The 23,973-nt window shown below is 36.6% G+C and overlaps 1 protein-coding gene across 2 annotated transcripts in view; it reads right to left on the reverse strand.

The window, feature by feature from the left end:
- Positions 1-23,973, reverse strand: part of CPQ (carboxypeptidase Q) — a 333,027-nt gene that overhangs the window by 264,743 nt on the left and 44,311 nt on the right. The gene's annotated exons all lie outside the window — the stretch shown is intronic.

Consider the following 23,973-nt stretch of genomic DNA (forward strand, 5'->3'; position numbering starts at 1 on the left):
ACATATGTAACAAACCTGCATGCTATGCACATGTACTCTAGAACTTAAAGTATAATAAAAAATAAAAATAAAAATTAAAAAAAATAAAATAAAATAAAATAAATAAAAAAACTGACCTAACAGATATTTACAGAATATTCTACCCAAGAATTGCAGAATATACATCCTTCTCACTAGCACATGGAACAATCTCCAAGATAGACCATATGACATGCCACCAAACAAATCTCATTAAGTTTTTTAAAATTGAAATCATATCAAGTATCTTCCCAGACCACAATGGAATAAAACTAGAAATCAACTCCAAATGGAACCCTCAAAACTACACAAACACATGGAAATTAAGCAATCAGCTCCTGAATGATTTTGAGGTAGCAATGATATCAAAATGGAAATATAAAACTTCCTCAAAATGAATGATAATAGTGACACAAGGTTTCAAAACTTTTGAATACAGCAAAAGCAGTGCTAAGAGGAAAATTTATAGGTCTAAATGCTTGCATCAAATAGCCTAAAAGATTACAAATTAACAACCTAATGTCACATCTGAAGGAACTAGAGAGACAAGAACAAACCAAATCCAAAGATAACAGAAGAAAAGAAATAACAAAGATCAGAGCATAGCTAAATGAAATTGAAACCAAAAAACCAGTAAATCAAGAAGTTGGTTCTTTAAAAATATAAACAAAACAGAAGAGGGAAGATTCAAATAAGCTCAATTAGAAATAAAAATGGAGACATTATAGCCAACAGCACAGAAATACAAAAAAATCATTCCAGACTACTATGAACACTTCTATGCACACAAACTACAAAATCTAGAGGAAATGGATAAGTTCTTAGAAACATACAATGCTCCTAGCTTGAAGAAGTAAGAAATAGAAACCCTGAATAAACAAATAACAAGTGGTAACATTGAATCAGTAATTTTTTTAAATTGCCAACAACAAAAGAAAAAGCCCAGGGCCAGACAGATTTATAGGGGAATTCCACAAGACATTCTAAGAAAAATTGGTACCAATCCTACTGAAACTATTCCAAAAGATTGAGAAAGAGGGAATCCTCCTTAACTCATTCTATGAAGCCAATATCACCATGATACCCAAACCAGGAAAGAACACAACAAAAAAAGAAAACTACAGACCAATATTCCTGATGAACATTAATGCAAAAATCCTCAACACAGTACTAGCAAACTAAATCCAACAGCACATCAAAAAGATAACTCACCATGATCAAGTGGGTTTTATCCCAAGGATGCAGAGATGGTTTTGCATTCACAAGTCAATACGCAATCAGAATAAATTAGTGTACTGATTTATTCTGTGTACTCAGAATAAATTAGTATGCAATAAAGTAGATACCCAGCAATCCACTAGGTATCTTCCCAAAGGAAAATAAGTCATTATACCAAAAAGACACTTGCATGCATATGTTTATCACAGCAAAATTCAAAATTGTAAAGGTATAAAACCAACCTAAGTGCTCATCAACAGATAAGTGGATAAAGAAAATGTGGTATTTATACACCATGGAATACAACTCAGCCATAAAAAGGAATGAAATAATGTATTTTGAAGCAACTTGGGCAGAGCTGGAGGCCATTATTCTAAGTGAAATAACTCAGGAATAGAAAACCAAATACTGTGTGATCTCACTTATAAGTGGGAGCTAAGCTGTAGGTATGCAAAGGCATACAGCTTTGTATAATGGATTTTGGAGACTCAGAAGTGGGGAGGGTAGGAGAGGGGTGAGGGATAAAAAAACCACATATTGGGTACAATGTCCAGGGACAGGTACACTAGAATCTTAGGCTTTACTACTGTACAATTTATTCATGTAAACAAAGCCACTTGTACCTCAAAAGCTATGGAAATGAGTTAAATATAGATAAATTTAAAAACTGAAAAATGAACACACATAAAGAACAATGACAGAAAAAGAAAATATGGTCTTGATTCATAAACAAATGAGAATCTCAGCAAATAAACTGACACTATAAAAAATTTAAATTCTAAAACTGAAAACTAAAATACTCAAAAAAGAAGTAGGCAGATCTGAAAGATATTTTAGGAGTAATATATTAAGAATATTCAACAGTGGTGAATGGTGGGTGATAAGGAAGAATTCCCAAGATTTTGCTAAGACAACCATGTAGGTAGTAATTCCAATTATTGAGACAGGCAACTCTGCAAAAAAGCAGGTTGACGTTGTTCCAAAAGTCAGAAACCAAAGCGCTACTCTGAGGTGATTGTAAAGGCTAGTTGATAGGATGACCTAGAACAATCATAGCTATACAACAATGCAGCTGATTTTGTTGTTAAGTAGGGAGTATCTGTCATAGGAAACTAATGACAGAAACTTAATAAACCAGAGATTCTATTATAGAAGAGAATAAAACTACAAGGGGTAGAAGATTAGACCAGATATCATATCAGTCCTCTTTTAAAATTAAGTTTCTATTATTCTTAAATTATTTTGAGACCCTATACTGTGTTGGGCGAAATATAGGTATAGGCCCAACAAACATGTGAGAGAGATACATATATCTCCTAAATCCTCCAGAAAGGAAAGCAGCCCTGAGGACTCCTTTATTTTAGCCCACTGAGAACACTGCTAGATTTCTGGTGTGAGTGTGTCAGAGTGACACAATATGACAAATACATATATACACATGTATATGTATATATATATATATACACACACATGTATATATATATATATATGGCTTACCTTGTCTTTTCACTAAATGGCTCCAAATTTAGAATAATGGCCCACGCAAAAATATCCAGTCATAATTCTTGGAACCTATGGATATATTAGGTTGTATAGCAAAAGGGATTTAAGATTGTTAGTCAGCTGACTAAAATAAGGAGACTATCTGGGATTATCAAGGTGTGCCCAGTGTAATCACAAGAATCCTTATAAGTGTAAAGGAGAGACAGAGAAAGAGAGGCAAAGGAAGATGGAACTATGGAAGAAGGGGACAGAGAGAAGCAACACTGATGGCTTTGAAGATGGAGGAAGGGGGCCATGAACTAAGGAATATGGGCAGCCATTAAATGCTAGAAAGGAAAAGAAAATGGACTCTCTCCTAAATCCTCCAGAAAAGAAAGCAGCCCTGAGGGCACCTTTATTTTAGCCCACTGAGAACAGTGTTAGATTTCTAATGTGAGCGTCAGAGTCACACAATATAACAATACTTGACTAGTCATTGCTGCCTTTAAATATGGAGGAAGGAACCATAAGCCAAAAATGCAGACAGCATTCAGAAGCTGGAAGGGGCAAGGGAACAGATTCTCCCCTAGAGCCTCCAGAAGGAATGCAGCTCTACTGGCACTTAATTTTTTGCTGAGTAAAACCCATTTTGGACTTCTGACTCCCAGAACTATAAAATAATAAATTTGCATTGTCCTAAGCCAAAAATATCATTCATTCATTCATTCATTAAAATGAAATTGTGTTGTTTAAGCTAGTAAGTCCATGGTAATTTTTTTGTTAATACCAGTAGAAAGTTAATACAATTATTTAGCTCAGGGGTGCCTCATCTTTCGGCTTCCCTGGGCCACATTGGAAGAAGAATTGTCTTGAGCCACACATAAAATATGCTAATGCTAAGGACAGCTGATGAGTTAGGATAAAAAAATCTGATAATATTTTAAGAAAGTTTATGAATTTGTGTTGACGTTCAAAACTGCCCTGGGCCACAGTTTGGACAAGCTTGAAGTAGATACTGCACTAGGCCGCTATTAATATAGTAGCTACTATCCACATGTGATTAAGTTAGTAGAATTGAAATTAAAATTAAATTTCAGTTTCTCAGGTTCAATAGCCACATTTCCAGTGTTCATCAGCTACTTGTGGCTAGTGACCACTGTACTGGGCAGTGCAGAGAAAAACTTCTATCACTGCAGAAATTCCTACTGAGCAACAGTGACCTGTTTCTTCATTGTCTCTGCACAGTTATACTTTAGGGTCTATTACTCTGTACAGGGCTATTTTTACAGCTATAAGTCTCCTTTTTTTCCCCCTAGATCAAAAGTGAAAACTATATGTTGCCAGGAGAAAATAAATAAAATGCCATAGATATAACTAAATCAAACAGATTCCGGGCCTATCATAAGAAAAGAGACATCAATCTGGGTTTTACCGAATCAAGCTGTGGGTTTTATGAAAGGCATTTACACTGACCTACAGGCTTTTTACTTCAGCTTACTCCTACCTTTGTGGCTATTCTAGAAGATTATGGTTGTAAGAAATAGAAAATTTGAATAGCAATATCATTACTGAAATTCAAAATTTGCAAAAAATGTGGAAAGATGTAAGTAATAACTATTGAATAAAAATTCAAAGTCATTTCCTCCTGTATAACTTTTCTGGATTCTATTCTCAGTACTAATATAATGAAACCAGAAAATGTAAAGCAGTTAGTGTCAATGAATAAAGTCATGTTATTCAAAATTTTACTACTGCGTATGAATCATAACTTCCCATTTTAACATTAAGCTGTCACTTTAAATGCATGCCTTCAAATCTTTTAAAAATTGGTGTTCACTCATGTAGACAAGAACTTCAAATTCAGCTTGATTTGAAATCAGTGAAATTCACTGAAAGTTTCTCTCCAACTTAGCACTATCTTCCCACCCTTAATACCCTTTACGCATTCACCCTCAACCCTCAAGGGCTAACGCCACTCTTCTCCAGCCATATGCAGGTCATGTTGATGCTTTTCCTCCCCACAGTTAACAAAATGTCCAGTCAGTCAAGTCACTTAGAGATAGGGAATATAAGAGGCAAGACACAGTATAACAGACACAGGCTAAAAAAACAATACGCCTGGCTTAAAATAATAGAGTCATTGGTTCAAAACCAGAGGCTTGAGATAAATTCCACAAATCAAGCAATCATAAAATTCCACAGGTCAAGAAAAATCAGGTAGTCTAGAAAAAAGAAAATTCAGGCAGCAAAGATCACGTATTAAAACACAGTCCAGGCAACAATATTACAACTATTTGCCTCAGCCTAGGAAAAAGAACCAGTCCTCAAACATGGCAACAGCAGGCTAAGCTATTAGTAACAGAGGCACCTAGCCAGAATGTGGAGTAACTGGGAGAGAGGAAGACCCACTGACCTTCACACACTGGTCACATTATCATTAGATCCATTATCAAAGAGAATATATACATTTCATTATCAAAGGTAAAAATTATATGAGATAAAAAATGTATTTCATAATGGAAAAATGGGGAAAGGTTAATAAATCCTGAGTAAAATAATGCCTATAATTATGAAACATGATCCTGGGATTCTTTGGACAACGAGGAATTGGGATAAAGTTGGAGGAAATGGGCAACAGATAGTCGAGAGAGAGGGAATAGAAGGAAAGGGACTATTGGGAGACCTGGGCAGGCCAACCTACAAATTGATGAAGTAGACACCACACTCTTGGCTGCAACAGCTTCTGGAAATAACTTTTAGCAGCCACAGGTCTAGGGGTAGGAGCAAATCCACGCAAAGAAACCACAGATGCAGAATTTAGACTCCTCTACCCCTCAAAAAGTTTCCCATCTGCTTCCTGATACCTAAATCACCATTTCACAGTTATAGACAAAAGGCTTAAAATAAAATGCTTATGGTCTCCCACATAGAAGAGGCTGTGAGGAAAAATCTCCTTTATGCTCTTGCTCATCTTTCCTAAGAAAGTTCTGTATTCCCACTCAATAACAGATATATTTTATGCCTATTAAGCAGGAAGCATGCTAGGCACTAGGGTTTCAAGCATGATTTTAAAGAACAAAATCTCTCCTCTAAAGGACAATAGAAGAAAAAGACAAGAAAATAAGTGATTAAAATATGGTAAATTAAATAGAGTCTTATTAGAGAGACATGCTTGGGCAATTGACAATAAAACCATTCAAAGAGGCCATATAAATAAGCATAGATAGTTTAGTTTAAACTTTTTTGCTTTTAAGATTCTTTCCTATTTACCCTTCTTTATCATCTTTAAAAGATGAAGCTCCTCAAAGATTAGCCTGAATGAAGCCCTCTGTTTTTCTTACTCTCCCCCTAGACAATTTCATCAGTCCTCTTGACTTCAAACACCATTTACAGTACTGTCACTCGATGAGTATATTCATTTCAGACCCCCTTCTCTGAACCCAAAAATATGTATAGCCAATTGTCTACTTAATACCTCCAACTGGATGTTTCATAGGTACTTTGAATCAAAGATTTCCAAAACTCAGTACCTAATCTTCAAGACCATGAATGGTTGCACCATCCACTCAGTAGTCTCTCTCCCATCCACAGAACAACAGATTGATTTCCTGTTTGTAGTTCTTTAATAGCTTCCCAATGCTCTTAGGATAAAACTCCAAATCCCTATATAGCCTCCTAATCCCTGACTATCCTACCCTCTCCTACCTCTCTATGTTCATCTAATAAACTCTCCTACTCTTGAACTGCAGATATATCAATTTTATATCACACATTCTAATGTTCCATTCTTTGACCTGATCCCTCTGCCTAGAATATATACTCTTTGCTCCATTTAGTTGCTGCTTACTTCTTCAAAGTTCAACTCAATCCATATTTCTTTAAAGGAGCATTCCTGATTATCCATACTAATTCAACATCTCCTGAAATACACTTCCTAGCATTACCATAACTATAATTAAATAAGAACAAACATTTATTAAGCATCTACTATTGGATCAAACACTATTCTCAGTGATGGATATTCAGCAACAGGAAAGACATAGTTTCTGCCCTTTTAGAACTACATACTTGTCATGAGGGAAGACAGACAATAAGCAAATAAGCAAAAAGGCAAGATAATTTCACATAATATGAAGATAATAAATAGAGAGCGGCTGAATCAGAATCAGGGCCAAAGGGGAGAGTATTACCTCAAATGGTTGTTCAGTGCCTGCTCTTCCTGAAGGAATATAAGTTTCAAAGGGTAGGGGCTTTGTCTTACTGCTATATCCCCAGTACCTGGGACATAATAGGTGCTTGATGAATACTTAAGAACTGAAAGTATGAAAGATGTTGCTTTCTACCTAGGACTATTTTCCAAGATGCCAAAGAACAATCTCAGGGACATCATGTTTTTGTATTCCAAATTATATCACCAGCACATCTTCAAAATATTTGTTGAATAGATGAATAAATGAAACAAAACTTCACTTCCATGGTCCCTAGGCATACATAATATCCTCATGGATAAGAATCCCCTTACAGATTCTTGACCTTTTAACCCCATTATAGCCAGAGTATAGGGTACCCACACAAGTGGCTGATAACCTCTTCGTTTATCAAAGCACTCTTGGTAAGTAAATATCTTACCACGTAAGATACCACATAAGATACTGGTAAGCACTCTTGGTAACTGGACTGTTATACAAAACAGATGGACCTTAATCTTATTAGGCAGGATTGAGGGAAAAAAACTACGCAAAATTCCATTTTGTAAATCCCAGTAGCTAGTACTCAACAAATAGTATGTAATCAACCAGAAGGCAATTAGAACAATTTGCTTGCCTCATAGTTGTATTAAGGGAGGAGACCACCCCTCATATCATCTTATGCCCAATTTCTGCCTCCAAAGAAAGAAGAAGTAAAAACTAAAAGGCAGAAATGAAATCCACAGGCAGACAGCCCAGAGTTGCACTCTGGGCCTAGTAGTTAAAGATCAACCCCTGACCTAATCAGTTATGTTATCTATAGATTACAGACATTGTATAGAAATGCACTGTGAAAATCCTTATCCTGTTTTGTTCTGATCTAATTACTGGTGCATGCAGCCTCCAGTCACATACTCTCTGCTTGCTCAATCAATCACGACCCTCTCACATGCACCCCCTTAGAGTTGTGAGCTCTTAAAAGGGACAGGAATTGCTCACTCGGGGAGCTCGGCTCTTGAACAGGAGTCTTGCCAATGCCCCTGGCCAAATAAACCCCTTCGTTCTTTAACTTGGTGTCTGAGGACTTTTGTCTGTGGCTGGTTCTGCTGCAGTATGACTTACTTAAAAAGAAAAAACACACACACATTGGTTCCAGGTCTATTCATGTATTTCTTAATATGTAAAGTACTAGACTGGATTATCTTATAAATTTTGAGTATTATATTTTTGCATTCATTTAATCATTCATTCACTCATTCAATAAGCATTTACGGAGCACTGACTATTTTTCAGGCACCACATAAGATATTATGCATGAGATTTTATGAACTGAAGAAACAAAACCTATGTAGTGGTACTGCTTAGCAAATGGCCACAGTGGAAAGAAGACTGTGCACTTAGCTAAACTTAGGTGGCAGGATATATTTATTATAATCTTTGCCAAAAAAATATATGCCAAAGTCTCATTATTCATGGAGCTATGTTCTATAAAGTTGCCACAAACACTGAATTAGAGATTATTGAATCATGGCTTCATGGGAAATACAGAGTTAGGTTCTTGCGATCCTCTGGTCATAATACTTTCATCAACTGATGAAGACATAACCTTGTTTTATGTATGCTTCTTTTAAATACCATATTTCATATCTATTGATTGATTCATTAACATTGTACTCACGGCCAACAGTACCACAACTAAAGCCTGAATGAAGCTTATCTAACACACACATTTTCTTTATAAAGCACATCACAATCTTCCTGCACGTAGAAGCACTAGACAACACTTCAGCACTACACTTGGGGGCCATTTTAAACAGCAAAATCACAACCCCTCTACCCCTGCCAAAAAAAAAAAAGCACAAAAATGCAAAATATGTGACACTAAATACACCTCAAAGAAGACACTTGTTTACAGAAGGAGAAAGGGGAGAGGAGGGACAGGAAGGAAAGGGAAGAGAAAATGTAAATCCTGCATTTGAAACCTGGCTCTACCACTTACTAGCTGTGTGATCTTAGAAAAGTTACTTAATGGCTCCATGTCTCAGTTTACCATCTTGAAATAAACATAGTACCATTGCCCACCTCATGAGTTTGTAGTGAAGCTTAAAAATTGTAATATATATAGTGTTAATGCAGTGTCTCATAAGTAGTAAGCACTATTTAATGTTAACTCTCAAAATAAACAAATAAACATAAGGCAATGGGGTGTTATCAAAAACTTTCAGTAAAAATATGTGATGGATACAGAAGGGGATTCAGCAGCTGTAGCTTTCATTCACCTTTCTCTCTCTTATTTTCCCTTTCCCTACCCACCCCTTTTCTTCCTCACCTTCCTTGCTTCCTTGTTGCCTATGCCTCAGGTCTTCGGGAGGCCCACAGGGGATACTGGAAGATCCCCCTCCTTCAAAGAGTTTGCTCTAGATGCAAGCTGCTCTCATTTCAAAATTAAGATGGCACTTCTTTTAAGTGAAGACTAGACAGCTTCTGGAATGAGCATGCCTCCCTGCTGTACTCCAACTGGCTACTGCCAAGGACAAACCAACAGTCCACAGGCAGAAGGAGCCTTCTTGTTAACCCTGCAGCTCTGCAAACAGCCTCTTTCCATGACAGTAATGCACCATCTTGCCAGCACAACTTCAGTTTTTAGTGGGTCACCAAAGAAGGAAAGCTTAAGACAAAGTGAAATAGATTAGGAGCCAGATGAGAAACTGACAATGCCAAAGCTGGGACCTTCTCAAAGCAAATCTCCCACATGCATCTCCAAGCTGGAGAATATGGAAAGTTAGGGTCAGAGCCAATTAGTAGAAGGGATGAGATACAATGGCTATTGCACAAACAAAAGTTCCTTCAGCTGGGGATGGGGACAGGGTTGGGAACAGAGACACTGAGGCCAGCTCTGAGTGTCAGGGCTTTAGCTGGCAACCTGAAAATCCCCTCCTGCCAAACTTTGCAGGGCCAGGGTTGCCAAGGAACGCACTCACATGGCCAAGAGTATGCTATTCAGAGCATCTTCCCAGTGAAATGTGTGTGGCACATTTTGAGGCTGGCAGAAGTCCTGCCTCAGATCTCTTCGGAGCCTCCTCATCTTTCTGATCAGGACAAGAAGCCCTTTCTCATGCTTTTCATAGTATGCGCTTCCAGTTAGATATATTTAAACTTCCAAATTAAGCAGAAAAATGCTTTGAAAATGCATTGACTTCATTGAAAAAGATAGTTTGGGACTTAGAAAACATCCAATACTCATCACATCCCACCCATCTAACTACCTCAAATTACATTTGATAGCTACATCAGTCATTAGTACTTGATTTACCAGATTTGTCTCCAGCTGTAATAATCAATCCCCATTTCAGAGGTCTATATGTCTCAGGCATCACACTAGACACTTCCTAGAAGTTATTTCACTTAATCTTCTCCCAAATCCTTGGAAGAATGATGTTACTGCCTATCCCCATTTCACAGTTAAGAAAACTATTGAAAGTAATTTGCCAAAAATCATGTGGAAAGTGAGTTGCTGAGCAAGGATTCAAACCCAAGTCAGTTTGACTTTAATATCTATCTTCTTTCTACTATATTGTATATAACCAGGTTATTGTACAGACTGTATTCAACGTAATATAAACTTAAAATGGTTTCATTTTCCCCAATCCTTGCTGACAACTGTCCTACATTGAATCATATTTCACTATCCCTTAGTAACATCTGGGAATATTCCACAAAATTCCAATCACTTTCAGTTATTAGAAGAGTCTAATTCCAGTATTTAAGACTCAAACATATTTTAAATTCCAGTTTCATATCTAGTATAAAGCTCTTCTTTGCTCTCCCTGGGGCCAGTCAGGCTTCAGGTCAGGCCTGGAGCGGGCAGGGGGAAAGTTCTGCTCTCTCCATCCTTCAGGAAGGAAAGAGAGGTTCTCTGTGTCCTCTGTACCTCCTCCTTCCTCCATCTTCCAGGCATTAAGTCTACCCATGCGTTAGAGCAGTGGGAGAGAAATTTAAGATGCGGCAGAGGTCGACATATGAGACTGGTCGTCCTGTTGGAAGAAGTGGGCAGCTGTTTTGAGTTCCCTTCTAGCTAGGTCTGGTTCTTCCTGATGCTGGTGGTCTTCACTAATGTGGTGCTTTCTACCCAGAAGGTGCATGCAGTTTACTTGGAGAGATGTTTGCTTCAAGTCAGCACTATACATGGCTGAGAATGTCCTCAAAATAAGAGACAACTGCATCTCCATTTTGTATCTCAGTCACTGGTCCACACCCTGAACCCTCTCACCAAATGGGGTATCTCATAACTAGATGCCACTTGATCAGTTCCCAAAATCATGTCTTGCATTCTACCTGCTAGACTTATTCTGACAAGCCATAGGAACCATGAAAATCCTCCTCCAGACCTTCTAAGTGAGCTGGGGGATTGTCTCTGTCGTCTTCTTAGACGTCTTACCTGCGGTCCATTGTCTATCAGCCTTGGCAGAGTAGTGCAGCCAGGCAAGCAGAAGGCATCAATTTCCAAGTACATATATGCCCCCACACATCAGGGACCCATGGTAGGTCCTTTTCTTCCTTCACCATACTTCACTTCATGCTAACGACAGCACCAAGCTAAGCCTCTGCTGCCTCACCTCATGCAATATCTAGCCAGGAGTGAGAAGCCAGTCTCCTGTTGACATTCCCAGGCTCTTGTCTAGTAGTCCACTTTTCACAGGGCTTTGAAGTAGGCAGGAAGCCCCCATGGGAAAGGGAGAGAAATGCAACATTTGGCAAGAAACTCACAACTGTAACAATGTCATCTTCTTTCTCCTCTCTACCCTACATCTTCTTTCTCAACTGGGAAATGATAGGAAAGGGCTTGGGTGACAGTTTAGAGTGGTAAGGACAGTTTGGCCACCTCTTACTGATCTCTGGGGGAGGTGTCTGACCCCAGTTATTTATAGCTCACTTTAGAATAGGTGTGCTTGATGTCTCTTTGTCCTCAGCTTGGGCCCTCAGTACCATATATTTCTAAATTTGTTTGAATATAGTGAAGCACCAATATGACACTCTGGTTTATATTATTTGGGGGTTTTTAGTTTTAATTTTTGTGGGCACATAGTAGGTGTATATATATGGGTTACATAAAATATTTTGATAAAGGCATACAATATGTATAATCACTTCAGGGTAAGTAGAGTATCTATCACCTCAAGCATTTATCCTTTGTGTAACAAGCAATCCAGTTATACTCTTTTAGTTATTTTTAAATGTATAATTAAACTATTATTGACTTTAGTCACCCTGTTATACTATTAAATGCTAGGTCTTATTCATGCTTTCTAAATATATTTTTGTACCAATTAACCATCCTCACTTTCCACCAGCCCCCTACTACCTTTCTCAGCCTCTGGTAACCTTCCTCTCACTCTCTATGTCCATGAGTTCAATTGTCTTACTTTTTAGCTCCCACAAATAAGTGAAAACATGTGATGTTTGTCTTTCTGTACCTGGATTATTTCACTCAACATAATGACTTCCACTTCCATCCATGTTGCAAACGAGAGGATCTCATTCTTTTTGTGAGTGAATAGTACTCCATTGTGTACATGTACCACATTTTCTTAATCCATTTATCTGTTGATGGACACTTAGTTTGCTTCAAAATATTGGTTGTTGTGAAAAACTCCTGCAACAAACATGGGAGCATAGATATCTCTTCAATATACTGAGTTCCTTCCTTTTGGGTATATAGCTGGCAGTGAGATTGCTGGATCTTATGGTAGCTCTATTTTTAGTTTTTTGAGAAAACTCCAAACTCTTGTCCATAGTGGTTGTAACAATTTACATTCCCACCAATAGTGTACAAGGGTTCCCTTTTCTCCACATCCTTGCCAGCATTTGTTATTGCTTGTCTTTTGGATAAAAGCCACTGTAACTGGAGTAAGATGATATCTCACTGTAGTTTTTATTTGCATTATTCTGATGAGCAATGATGTTGAGCACCTTTGCATATACTTGTTTGCCTTCTTTTGAGAAACATCTACTCGTTTTTTGCCCATTCTTTGATCACATTATTATATTTTTTCCTATGGAGCTGTTTGAGCTGCTTACATATTACGGCTATTAATCCCTTGTCAGATGGAGAGTTTCCAAATATCTTCTCCCATTCTGTGGATTGTCTCTTCACTTTGCTGCTTCCTTTGCTATGCACAAGCATTTTAACTTACTGTGATCCCATCTGTCAATTTTTGCTGTGGTTGCCTGTGTTTGTGGGGTATTACTGAAGAAATCTTTGCCAAATCCAATGTCCTAGAGAGTTTCCCCCAATATTTTCTTATAGTAGTTTCATGGTTTTGGGTCTTAGATTTAAGTCTTTAATACATTTTGATTTGATTTTTGTATGTCAGGAAAGATGGGGGTCTAGTTTCATTCTTTTGCATATGGACATCCAGTTTTCCCAGCACCAATTATTGGAGAAACTGTCCTTTCCCCAATATATGTTCTTGGTTCCTCTGCTAAAAATGAATTCACCATAGATGCATAGATTTATTTCTAGGTTCTCTATTCTGTTCTACCAGTCTGCATTAATTCTGCAGATTGCTTTGGATAGTATGAAAATTTTAACAATATTGATTCTTCCAATCCATGAATATGGAATATCTTTCCTTTTTATGTGTCCTCTTCAATTTCCTTCATCAGCATTTTATCATCTTCATTGTAGAGATCTTTCACTTGTTTGGTTAAGTTAATTCCTAGGTATTTCATTTTATTTGTAGCTATTGTAAGTGGGATGACTTTTTAAATTTCTTTTTCATATTGTTTGTTGTTGGCATATAGAAATACTACACATTTTTATATGTTGATTTTTTATCCTGCCACCTTACTGAATTTGTTGAACAGTTCTCATACTTTTTTGGTGGAGTCTTTAGCTTTTTCCAAATATAAGATCACATCATTTGCAAACAAAGATAATTTGACATCTTCCATTCCAATCGGGATGCCCTTTATTTCTCTCTCTTGTCTAATTGCTCTTGCCAGGACTGTTGAATAACAGTAGTGAAGGTGGGCATCCTTGTCATGTTCTAGATCTTAGAGGAAAGGCTTTCAGATTTTCCTCATAAGATACTAGCTATAGATGTGTCATATATGGCTTTTACTACATTGAACTATATTCATTCTATATTCAGTTTTTCAGAGTTTTTATCACGAAGGGATGCTGAACTCTATCAAATACGTTTTCAGCATCAGTTGAAATAACCATATGATTTTTTGTTTTTCAATCTGTTTATATGATGTATCACATGAATTGGTTTGCATATGTTGAGGATATTCGCATCCTTGGGATAAATTCCCCTTGGTCATGATGAATGATCTTTTTAGTGTATCACAGAATTTAATTTACTAGTATTTTGTTAAGAATTTTGGCATCAGTGTTCTTCAGGGATATTGGCCTGTAATTTTTTGTTTTTGTCTTTCAATGTGTCATTGTTAGGTTTTTGTATCAGGGTAATACCGGTCTCATAGAAGGCCAGTTTGGAAATATTCTTTCCTCCTCTATTTTTTCGACTAGTTTGAGTAGCACTGGTATTAGTTTTTCATCAAACATTTGCTAGAATTCAGCCATGGTTCCATCAAGTCCCAGGCTTTGGTTTGCTGGGAGACTTTCCATTATGGCTTCCATCTCCTTACTTGTTATTGATCTGATTAAGGTTTGGATTCCTCCGTAGTTCAATCTTGTGGTTGTTTGTATCTAGAATGAGATCCATTTCTTCTAGGTTTTCCAATTTATTGGCACATAGTTGCTCCTCATAGCCTCTAATGATCCTCTGAATTTCTGTGGTATTGGTTGTAATGTCTCCTTTTCATCTCTTATTTTGTTTATTTGGGTAGTCTCTCTTTTCTTCTTAGCCTGATTAAGGTTTGTAAATTTTGTTTTTCTTTTCACAAAACCAACTGTTCATTTCATTGATCTTTTGTACTATTTTTAATTTTAATTTTATTTATTTATGCTCATCTTTATTATTTATTTTCTTCTAATTTTGAGTTTACTTTGCTCTTGCTTTTCTAGTTCTTTAAGATACATCATTAGTTTGTTAATCTGAAGTTTTTCCTCTTTTTTACGTAAGTGCTTATAGCTATAAATTTCCCTCTTAGTACTGCTTTCACTGTATCCCATAGGTTTTGGTATGTTGTGTTTCCATTATTATTTGTTTCACTTTTTTTTCAAATTTCCTAAGTTCTTCAATGACCCATTGGTCATTTAGGAGCACATTGTTTAACTTCTGTGTGTTTGTAGTTTCCAAAGTTCCTCTTGTTATTGACTTCTAGTTTCATTCCACTGTAGTCAGAGAAGATATTTGATATAATTTCTGTTCTTTCAAAGGTTTTAAGACTTGTCTTGTGGCCTAACATATAGTCTATCCTAAAGAATAAGCCATATGCAGCCGGGCGCGATGGCTCATGCCTGTAATCCCAGCACTTTGGGAGGCCGAGGTGGGTGGATCACGAGGTCAGGAGATCGAGACCATCCTGGTTAACATGGTGAAATCCCATCTCTACTAAAAGTACAAAAAATTAGTCAGGCGTGGTGGTGGGCACCTGTAGTCCCAGCTACTTGGGAGGCTGAGGCAGGAGAATGGCGTGAACCCAGGAGGCAGAGCTTGCAGTGAGCCACTGCACTCCAGCCTGGGTGACAGAGTGAGACTCCATCTCAAAAAAAATAATAAAAAATAAAAAATAAGAATGAGCCATATGCTGAGGAGAAGAATGTGTCTTATCCAGCCATCGGATAAAATGTTCTGTAAATATGTATTAGGTCCATTTGACCTACAGTGCAGATTAAGTCTGGTATTTCTTTATTGTGCTTCCAGCAGGTAACAGATGATTGGGTCTTTTTTTTTTTTTTTTTTAAACCATTCAGTTACTCTATGTCCTTTGATTGGAAAGTTCCATCCATTTACATTCAATGTTATTACTGATAAGTAAGGTCTTACACCTGCCTTTTTGTTGTTTGTTTTCTGGTTGTTTTGTGGTCTTCTCTTCCTTCCTCCCTGCTTTCCTTTCTGTCTTCCTTTTTGTGAAGTTAACTTTCTCTGGTGCTACGTTTTAATTTTTTGCTTTTTAATTTTAGTGTATTTGTTTATGTTTCTTGATTTGAAGTTACCATGAGGCTTGCAAATACCATCTTATAACCCATTATTTTAAACTGGTGACTTAACACTGATTGCATTAACAAACTAACAAGCAAGCAAAGACAGAACTCTACACTTTTACTTCATTTCCCTGCTTCTTAACTTTTTGTTGTTCTATTTATATCTTACTGTATTGTCTGCATCTTAAAGAGTTGCAGTTATTATTTTTCATCAGCTCATGTTTTCATCTTTGTACTTAAGATATGGGTAATTTACAAACCACAATTACAGTGTTACAATATTCCATTTTTTTCTGTGTACTTACTGTAACCAGTGAGTCCTGTGCCTTCAGATGATTTCTTACCCCTCATTAATACCATTTTCTTTCTGATTGGAGAATTCCATTTGACATTTCTTATAGGTCAGGTCTGGTGTTGATGAAATCCCTCAGCCTTTATTTGTCTGGAAAAGTCTTTATGTCTCCTTCATGATAGAAAAATATTTTTGCTAGATATACTATTCCATGGTAAAAGACTTTTTCTTTCAGCACTTTTAATATGTCATGCCACTGTCTCCTGGCCTGTAAAGTTTCCACTGAAGTCTGCTGCCAGATGTATTGGAGATCCATTGTATGTTATTTGTTTCATTTTTTCTTGCTGCTTTTAGGATCCTTTCTTTATACTTGACCTTTGGGAGTCTGACTATTAAATGCCTTGAGGTAGTCTTCTTTGGGTTAAATCCTGGTGTTCTATAACTTTGGACTTGAATATTGATATCTTTCTCTAGGTTTGGAAAATTCTCTGTTATTATCTCTTTCAATAAACTCTCTACCCTTATCTCTCTCTCTCTCTCTCTCTCTCTCCCCCTCCCTCCTTCCCCTCCCCCCCACATCCTCCATCCTTTCTAAGGCTAAGAACTCTTGGATTTGCCCTTCTGAGGTCATTTTCTAGATCTTGTAGGCATGCTTCAATCTTTTTTAATTCTTTCTTCTTTTGTCTACTTTGATTGCATATTTTCAAAAAGTCTGTCTGCAAGCTTACTAATTCTTTCTTCTGTTTGATCAATTCTGCTGTTAAGATACTCTAATGCATTCTTCAGAGTGTCAATTACCTTTTTCAACTCCAGAATTTCTACTTGATTCTTTTTAATTATTTCAATCTCTTTGTTAAGTTTATCTGATAGGATTCTGAATTCCTTCTCTATGAATTTCTTTGAGCTTCCTCAACACAGGTATTTTGAATTTTCTGAAAGGTCATCTATCTCTGTATCTCCAGAATTGGTCCCTGGCACCTTATTTAGTTCGTTTGGTGAGGTCTTGCTTTCTGGATGGTCTTGATCCTTGTGAATGTTCATTGGTCTCTGGCTGTTGAAGAATTAAATATTTATTGTAGTCTTCGCAGCCTGGACTTATTTGTACCTGTCCTTCTTGGGAAGGCTTTCCAGACATTTGAAAGGACTTGGGTGTTGTGGTCTAAGTTTTTGGTCATTGCAGCTATATCTGCATTAGGGGATACCTAAAGCTCAGTAAAACTGTGGCTCTTGTGGACTTGTAGAAGTATCACCTTGGTGGTCTTGGATAAGATCTGGAAGAATTCTCTGGATTACCAGAAAGACTCTTGTTCTCTTTCCTTACTTTCTCTCAAACAAACAGAGTCTCTCTATGCTGAGCTGCCTGGAGGTGGGAGAGGGGTGACACAAGCACCCCTGTGGTCACCAACACTGGGACTGTGCTGGATCAGATCTGAAGCCAGCATAGCACTGGGTCTCACTCAAGGCCCACTATAACTACCTGTCCACTGCCTATGTTTGCTTGAGGTCCTAGGGTTCAATAATTATTATGAACCACAACTTTATTCACAATAGTTCTATTACACACCTACAAGCAAGGTACAATCTTACACTTCTACTGAAAGCCTACTGCAATTCAGCAGGATCAGACCACTCACTTGGGGTCTCACGCTTGTCTTAGGTACACTCCTGCCCTTACCAATATCATTCTCCTTGCTAGAATATCCTTTCTCAACCATATTCCACCCAATTTTAATATTCAACTCAAGATTCATTTTCCAGAGACAACTCCAACCACAGAGACCTTACTGTTTTCCAGAACTGTATGACTTATTAATAGTATTATTGTCTTATTTAATTATATGTAATTGTATGTTTTGATAAAGCCCAGCTTCTTCAGTGATTTCCAAAAGAAATACACTCAACCTATTTTCACTGTTATTTTTATGGTTTTGAAGATATTTTAGAGTAATGAGGAAGGGTCAGAGTGCACAGAACAACAGCATTTTACATGGAAATCCCCATTGGACTTGCCTCTAAAAAGCCACCTCTCATACCAGTACCAAAGAAACCTGAGTACTAGCTGGGCTTTGGAGGCTAACTTCTACTTGTTGGGAGCAAGCCCCCCAAAATCTGGCCATAAACTGGCCCCAAGACTGGCCATAAACAAAATTTCTGCAGCACTGTAACATGTTCATAATGGCCCTAATACCCGCGCTGGAAGGTTGTGGGTTTAGGGAAATGAGGGCAAGGAACACCTGGCCCCCTCAGGGCAGAAAACCGCTTAAAGTCATTCTTAAGCCAGAGACAAGAGCATGAGCGATCTTTGCCTTAAGGGTATGTTCCTGCTGCCTTTAACTAGCTCAACCTATTCCTTTAATTCAGCCCATCCCTTCATTTCCCATAAGGGATACTTTTAGTTAATTTAATATCTATAAAAACAATGCTACTGGCTGGTTTGCTGTTAATAAATACGTGGGTAAAACTCTGTTCGGGGCTTTCAGCTCTGAAGGCTGTAAGACCCCTGATTTCCCACTTCACATGTCTATATTTCTGTGAGTGTGTCTTTAATTCCTCTAGTGCCACTGGGTTAGGGTCTCCCTGACCGAGTTGGTCTCGGCATCTACTCAAGCTTATCAAAGCATCATATCAAGAACATCTTTCCCAGCAGTGGAATTCTCACACCAGTTACCAAAATGACTCCACTTTATTTTTTGTTTTAACTTATATTATTGTTCAAATGTATATCTTGAGTCCTCAAGTAAATTATAAACATTTTAAGGAAAAGATAGTCAATACTCTGAAACCCCCAGAACAGTGTTATTCACAAAGACATTGCTATATAAACAACTGTTAAATGTATGAAGGGAAATGACACAGAAACACTAGTAGAGTGGGTTGAGTAATGGTCCCCCAAAATATACATCCATATTGTAACCCCTAGTACTTTTGATGTATAACCTTATTCAAAAAAAGGGACTTTACAGATACAATTAAGTTAAAGATCTTGAGATGAGATCATCCTGGACGGGCCCTAAATTCAATGATAAGTATCCTTATAAGAGACAGAAGAGAAGACAGAACATAAGGAAGAAAGCCATATAAAGACTGAAGCAGAGATTAGAGTTATGCAGCAACAAGCCAAGGAACATCTGGGGCCACCAGAACCTGGAAGAGACAAGGAAGAATTCTTCCCCTAGAGCCTCTGAAGGGACAGCATCCCTGCTGTTATCTTCATTTAGAACTTCAGCTTTTCAGAACTGTGAAAGGATAAATATCTGTTAAGTCAGTGGTTTTATGGTAAATTGTTAAAGCAGCCCTAGGAAACTAATACAACCAACTTCTGTACATTTATTCTTCCATTCAGAAAATATCCCCCCGGAGGCTCTTGTGTCTAGCCATTTCAAATATATGAAGATATCTCACACATGGACATGGCCTTGGAAAAACTTATATTCCAAAAGAAAATCTAGTTACCTCTTGGATTTGGGTTGTCAGTTGATAGCAGGGCATTTTACTTTGTTTTTCACAAAAGACCACAGATGTAGTCACATTTTCATGAAATGGGAACAGGAAGTCATAATGTGGCCCTAAAGTCATAGGTAGAGGAAAGGACTCTAGGCCAGCCTTTTCTAATTCCTGCAATTATCAGGACAGACTATGAGAATTTAAAGAAGTCAGCAACCATAGCACTCAAAAGCAGCAGATACACATCATTTCCCCTGCATTGGGCATGTAAACTTTGTATCACAGCTCAAATTGAGCTGCAAGAAGATGTCAAAAGAAACTACCTGTGGCTATAGTAGAAAATCCTCCTCCAAAGTAAGCATCACATCCTAACAGAAAAACTAACAATCCCTTGTTAGGAATAAGATAGTAGTTGCATAAACTTGGCAATAGATTTCCTGGACAAAAGTTGGCACAAAAGAAAGCAAGTAACTGAGACTGAACAACAAATCACATGTATAAACTATATTTTCAGAAATCTGTCTGAAGATAAGGCAATGGGGAAGACAGTGAAAGCTAAATTTTAAAAAACTCATTAAATCATAAGGACAATTGTTATTAGCCTAGAACACAATGGGGTGCCCCCTCACACAAACATTTTACAAGTAGCTGATCCAGAAATAATGTGCCTCAGTTATAGATAATTATTTTCTGAAAGGAGTAACTTGCATAAGAGCCACAAAAGGAGAAAATAGGGAAAAGAGGAAAGTGGCATCCAAAAAATATTGCCACAGAACAGATAAAATTATGACCAAATATAATGTTATAAACAAAAAATGAGTATATACCTCTATAAATTAAAAATGCAAAGTAAGTATACAACAGCCCAAGTAAAATAAGGCAAGGCAATGCAGGGAGATGATACATGGACTAGCAGAGTTCATAAACAGGAGAGAAAAATAAAACCATCAGAGAAATGAAGATCATATTGGAGACAATCCAAACAGAGTAAATGCTGCTGAAAACAAAGAATTATGAAGGACACAAATTTAAAATGTGATCAGAATAAAATGTACATAACCAAGTTAAAAAGGATTATAGCAAAGGTAAAATTTTAAATGATTATAGGAAAAAGGATATATATATATATAGAAAATGGAAATCAATTACATTTGATCTTAGTCAAAAGGCCATGAAGAGAGAGAAAATGGAAATCAAGCACATGCATAACTAGTGTCCCCAAAAAGCATAATCAAAAAAATGGAAGGAACAGGTTTCAATACATAATTTTTTCCCATCTAGAGAAAAGTCGTCAAGGAAACATGATCAAAAATTTTATATCCAATCAAACTGTTGCTGAAGTACAAAGACTGCTGACAAACTTTTTTTTAACATGCAATAATCCACAGAGTTTGGTTCCCTTCTTCCCTTTATCTATTTCTGGAAGAAATTGCTAGTGCATTAACTTCAGTCAGTCAAGAAATGCATGATAAATCTCTGGCAAAATGACTAATAGCTGTACTGAATTCTCTGTAACTAAGATCAAAACAAATACATTATGGTTACAGGATAGAATGAATAGGTTAGAAGCCTTAACATGTAACAATGTGTAATTAACAAAACTTGAGACAGCAAAGGGGCAAGAAAATTGGTGGCAGTGTATTTCTGCTGATTTCTTCATTTTATAGAGACAGAGGTAGCAGACACCACTGGAGAACTACACAAACCTGTCCTTTTCTGCTTCTGTATTGTAGAACTAGGAGGTTCTCCCCAGCTCCACAGAATGATCTGTCATTAGCGTAAGCCAGTCTTGGGAAATCTATTTCTATTAACATTGGCTGGTTTTAGCATGAACATGTGATTCAATTCTGTCTAATGAGTCATAAGCAGACATTTGTTTCTCTGTTCTTATGAAGAAATTTGAGAAGATTAAACAGCATTTTTCTCTGTCTCTTACCCTACTACATGATAAATTCATGCCTATAAATGTAACCAAGAAGACTCAACAGTGAAGTTAAGAGCCTACATGCTGAGAATGGTCAAGAAAAATATGGAAAAACTGGATTCTAAAAATATTGTTGAGATACTAGAACTATCCTACTTCTGGACTTATTAACATTATTATTAAGGTAGCAATTGTCTTAATTGATTAAGCAACAACTAGATGGCTTTTTGGTTACTTATCAATGAAAATATTCTAATTGATATACTAGCAATCAAAAGAGATCATTTAAAAGTGATAAGTCAAGCAACAGAATTACAGTACATTGAAATATAAAGAGGCATACATGAAGAAATATAGTACCACCAATTTTGCAGTAGGAGTAGAAGGAAGAAAATGGAAATTGCTAAGTTCATATATGCTAATATTAGGGAATAGAGAGTCACATAAAGATATAATTATAAAATAACTGGTAGCATAAAATTACAAATCTTCCAAATCAGAAAATACACACACACCCCACAAACTAGAAATAGTCCATACTGTGAACAAAATGTGATAAGATATAATGACATAACTAAAAGTAAACACTTATTTCTATAACTACACATGGCCTAAACATACTCATTAAAAGAAAAAGGAGGTGGGCCTCAAAGCAAAATCCAAATATCTGCTGCATACAAGAAGAACACCACAAATTCAATAAGTAACCAAAAAGGGTTGAAAATAAAGGGAAAGGCAAAGACTATAACAGGCAAGAGCAAGTAAAAAGAAAATAATGTTTATGGTATTGATATCAGATGGGTGTTAATGCAGCATAATATATGTTCAATGAAAAAAGATAAACACCTTGTAATGCTAAAGGACACAATCCAAAATGTAGATTAAATGTTATGTCTATCTAATTACCCAATAATACAGAAGCAATATCAATAAAGAAAAACCTACAGAAAACAGAAGTCTTAAATTAGGAAAACAAAATCTTGCAATAGGAAACTTTCTCTTTTCTCAGTACATGATTGAATAAGCAAAATAAAATTTCAGAATATAAAAAACCTAAATAAAATTAAGTGATATACATTCTCTAAAAATAGAGAATACACCTTCTTTCTAAGCTTCACTGGAACATTCACAAATCTGACCCTTTGCAAACAAAAAAAAAACTTCAATAGTTTTCAAAAAGGAGAAACAATGTATACATCTGTGCTCGTAATGCAATAAAATTTAAAATAACAAACCCAGAAAATGAAAATAATCCACTATCAGGATATTTTAAAATTCTGTTAAGTTTTGCATCAAAGATAAAATCGAAACTGAAATTGTAGGATATCCGGGAAATAACAATCGAAGAAAGAACAATACACAATTATCTAGGTGATATAGCTGAAATATTAATAAACAAGGAAGAATGAAGAAATAATATAAGCACTTAAGAAGTTAGAATAAAACGAAAAACAGGAAAATAGAAAAAAGAAATTAGTAAACATAAAAAGTGAAATAACGAATTAGAAAAATGGCTTTTCGCCAGGTGCGGTGGCTCATGCCTGCAATCTAAGCACTTTGGGAGGCCAAGACAGGCAGATCACGAGGTCAAGCTCAAGACTAGCCTGGTCAATATGGTGAAACCCCATTTCTACTGAAAAAAACAAAAATTAGCCAGGAGTGGTGGCGTGCGCCTGTAATCCCAGCTACTCAGGAGACTGAGGCAGGAGAATCGCTTTAATCTGGGAGGCAGAGGTTGTGGTGAGCCAAGATTGCACCATTGCACTCCAGCCTGGGTGACAAAGCGAAACTCTGTTGCAAAAAAAAAAAAAAAGAAAAGAAAAGAAAAATGGAACGTGAAAGAACTAATAAGTAAACCCAACAGATGTTTCATGGGTGGAGAAAGAGGAATAACACAAAACAAAACCTTTAACTTGCCAAAATATTTTTAATTATAAGGATAGAAAAATACAAAGAACAAGAAATAATGAGGAAGATCCCAGAAACAAAAAAAATTAAGACTCCTATAATACCAATTTCATCAATTCAGTGTAAGTGAATTTGAGAATTAAGATTATTTTCTAAGAAATCACACCCCAGATAAATCTGAAAATTTAACGTACCAATATCCATTTTAAAAGGAGGACAATTGTCAATTTACTCCCAACAAAATAGTTCAACACATAGTTGGTTTCACTAGGGGAATACTGACAAATCTTTAAGAAACACCTAACTTTAATGCCATTCAAAGTGTTGTAGAGCAAAGGAAAAAAAAAGAAAACCTTCAAATGTATATTTATAACATATAAAT

The sequence above is a fragment of the Colobus angolensis genome, unplaced genomic scaffold, assembly GCF_000951035.1.
Source record: "Colobus angolensis palliatus isolate OR3802 unplaced genomic scaffold, Cang.pa_1.0 Scaffold16, whole genome shotgun sequence".
Lineage (NCBI taxonomy): Eukaryota > Metazoa > Chordata > Mammalia > Primates > Cercopithecidae > Colobus > Colobus angolensis.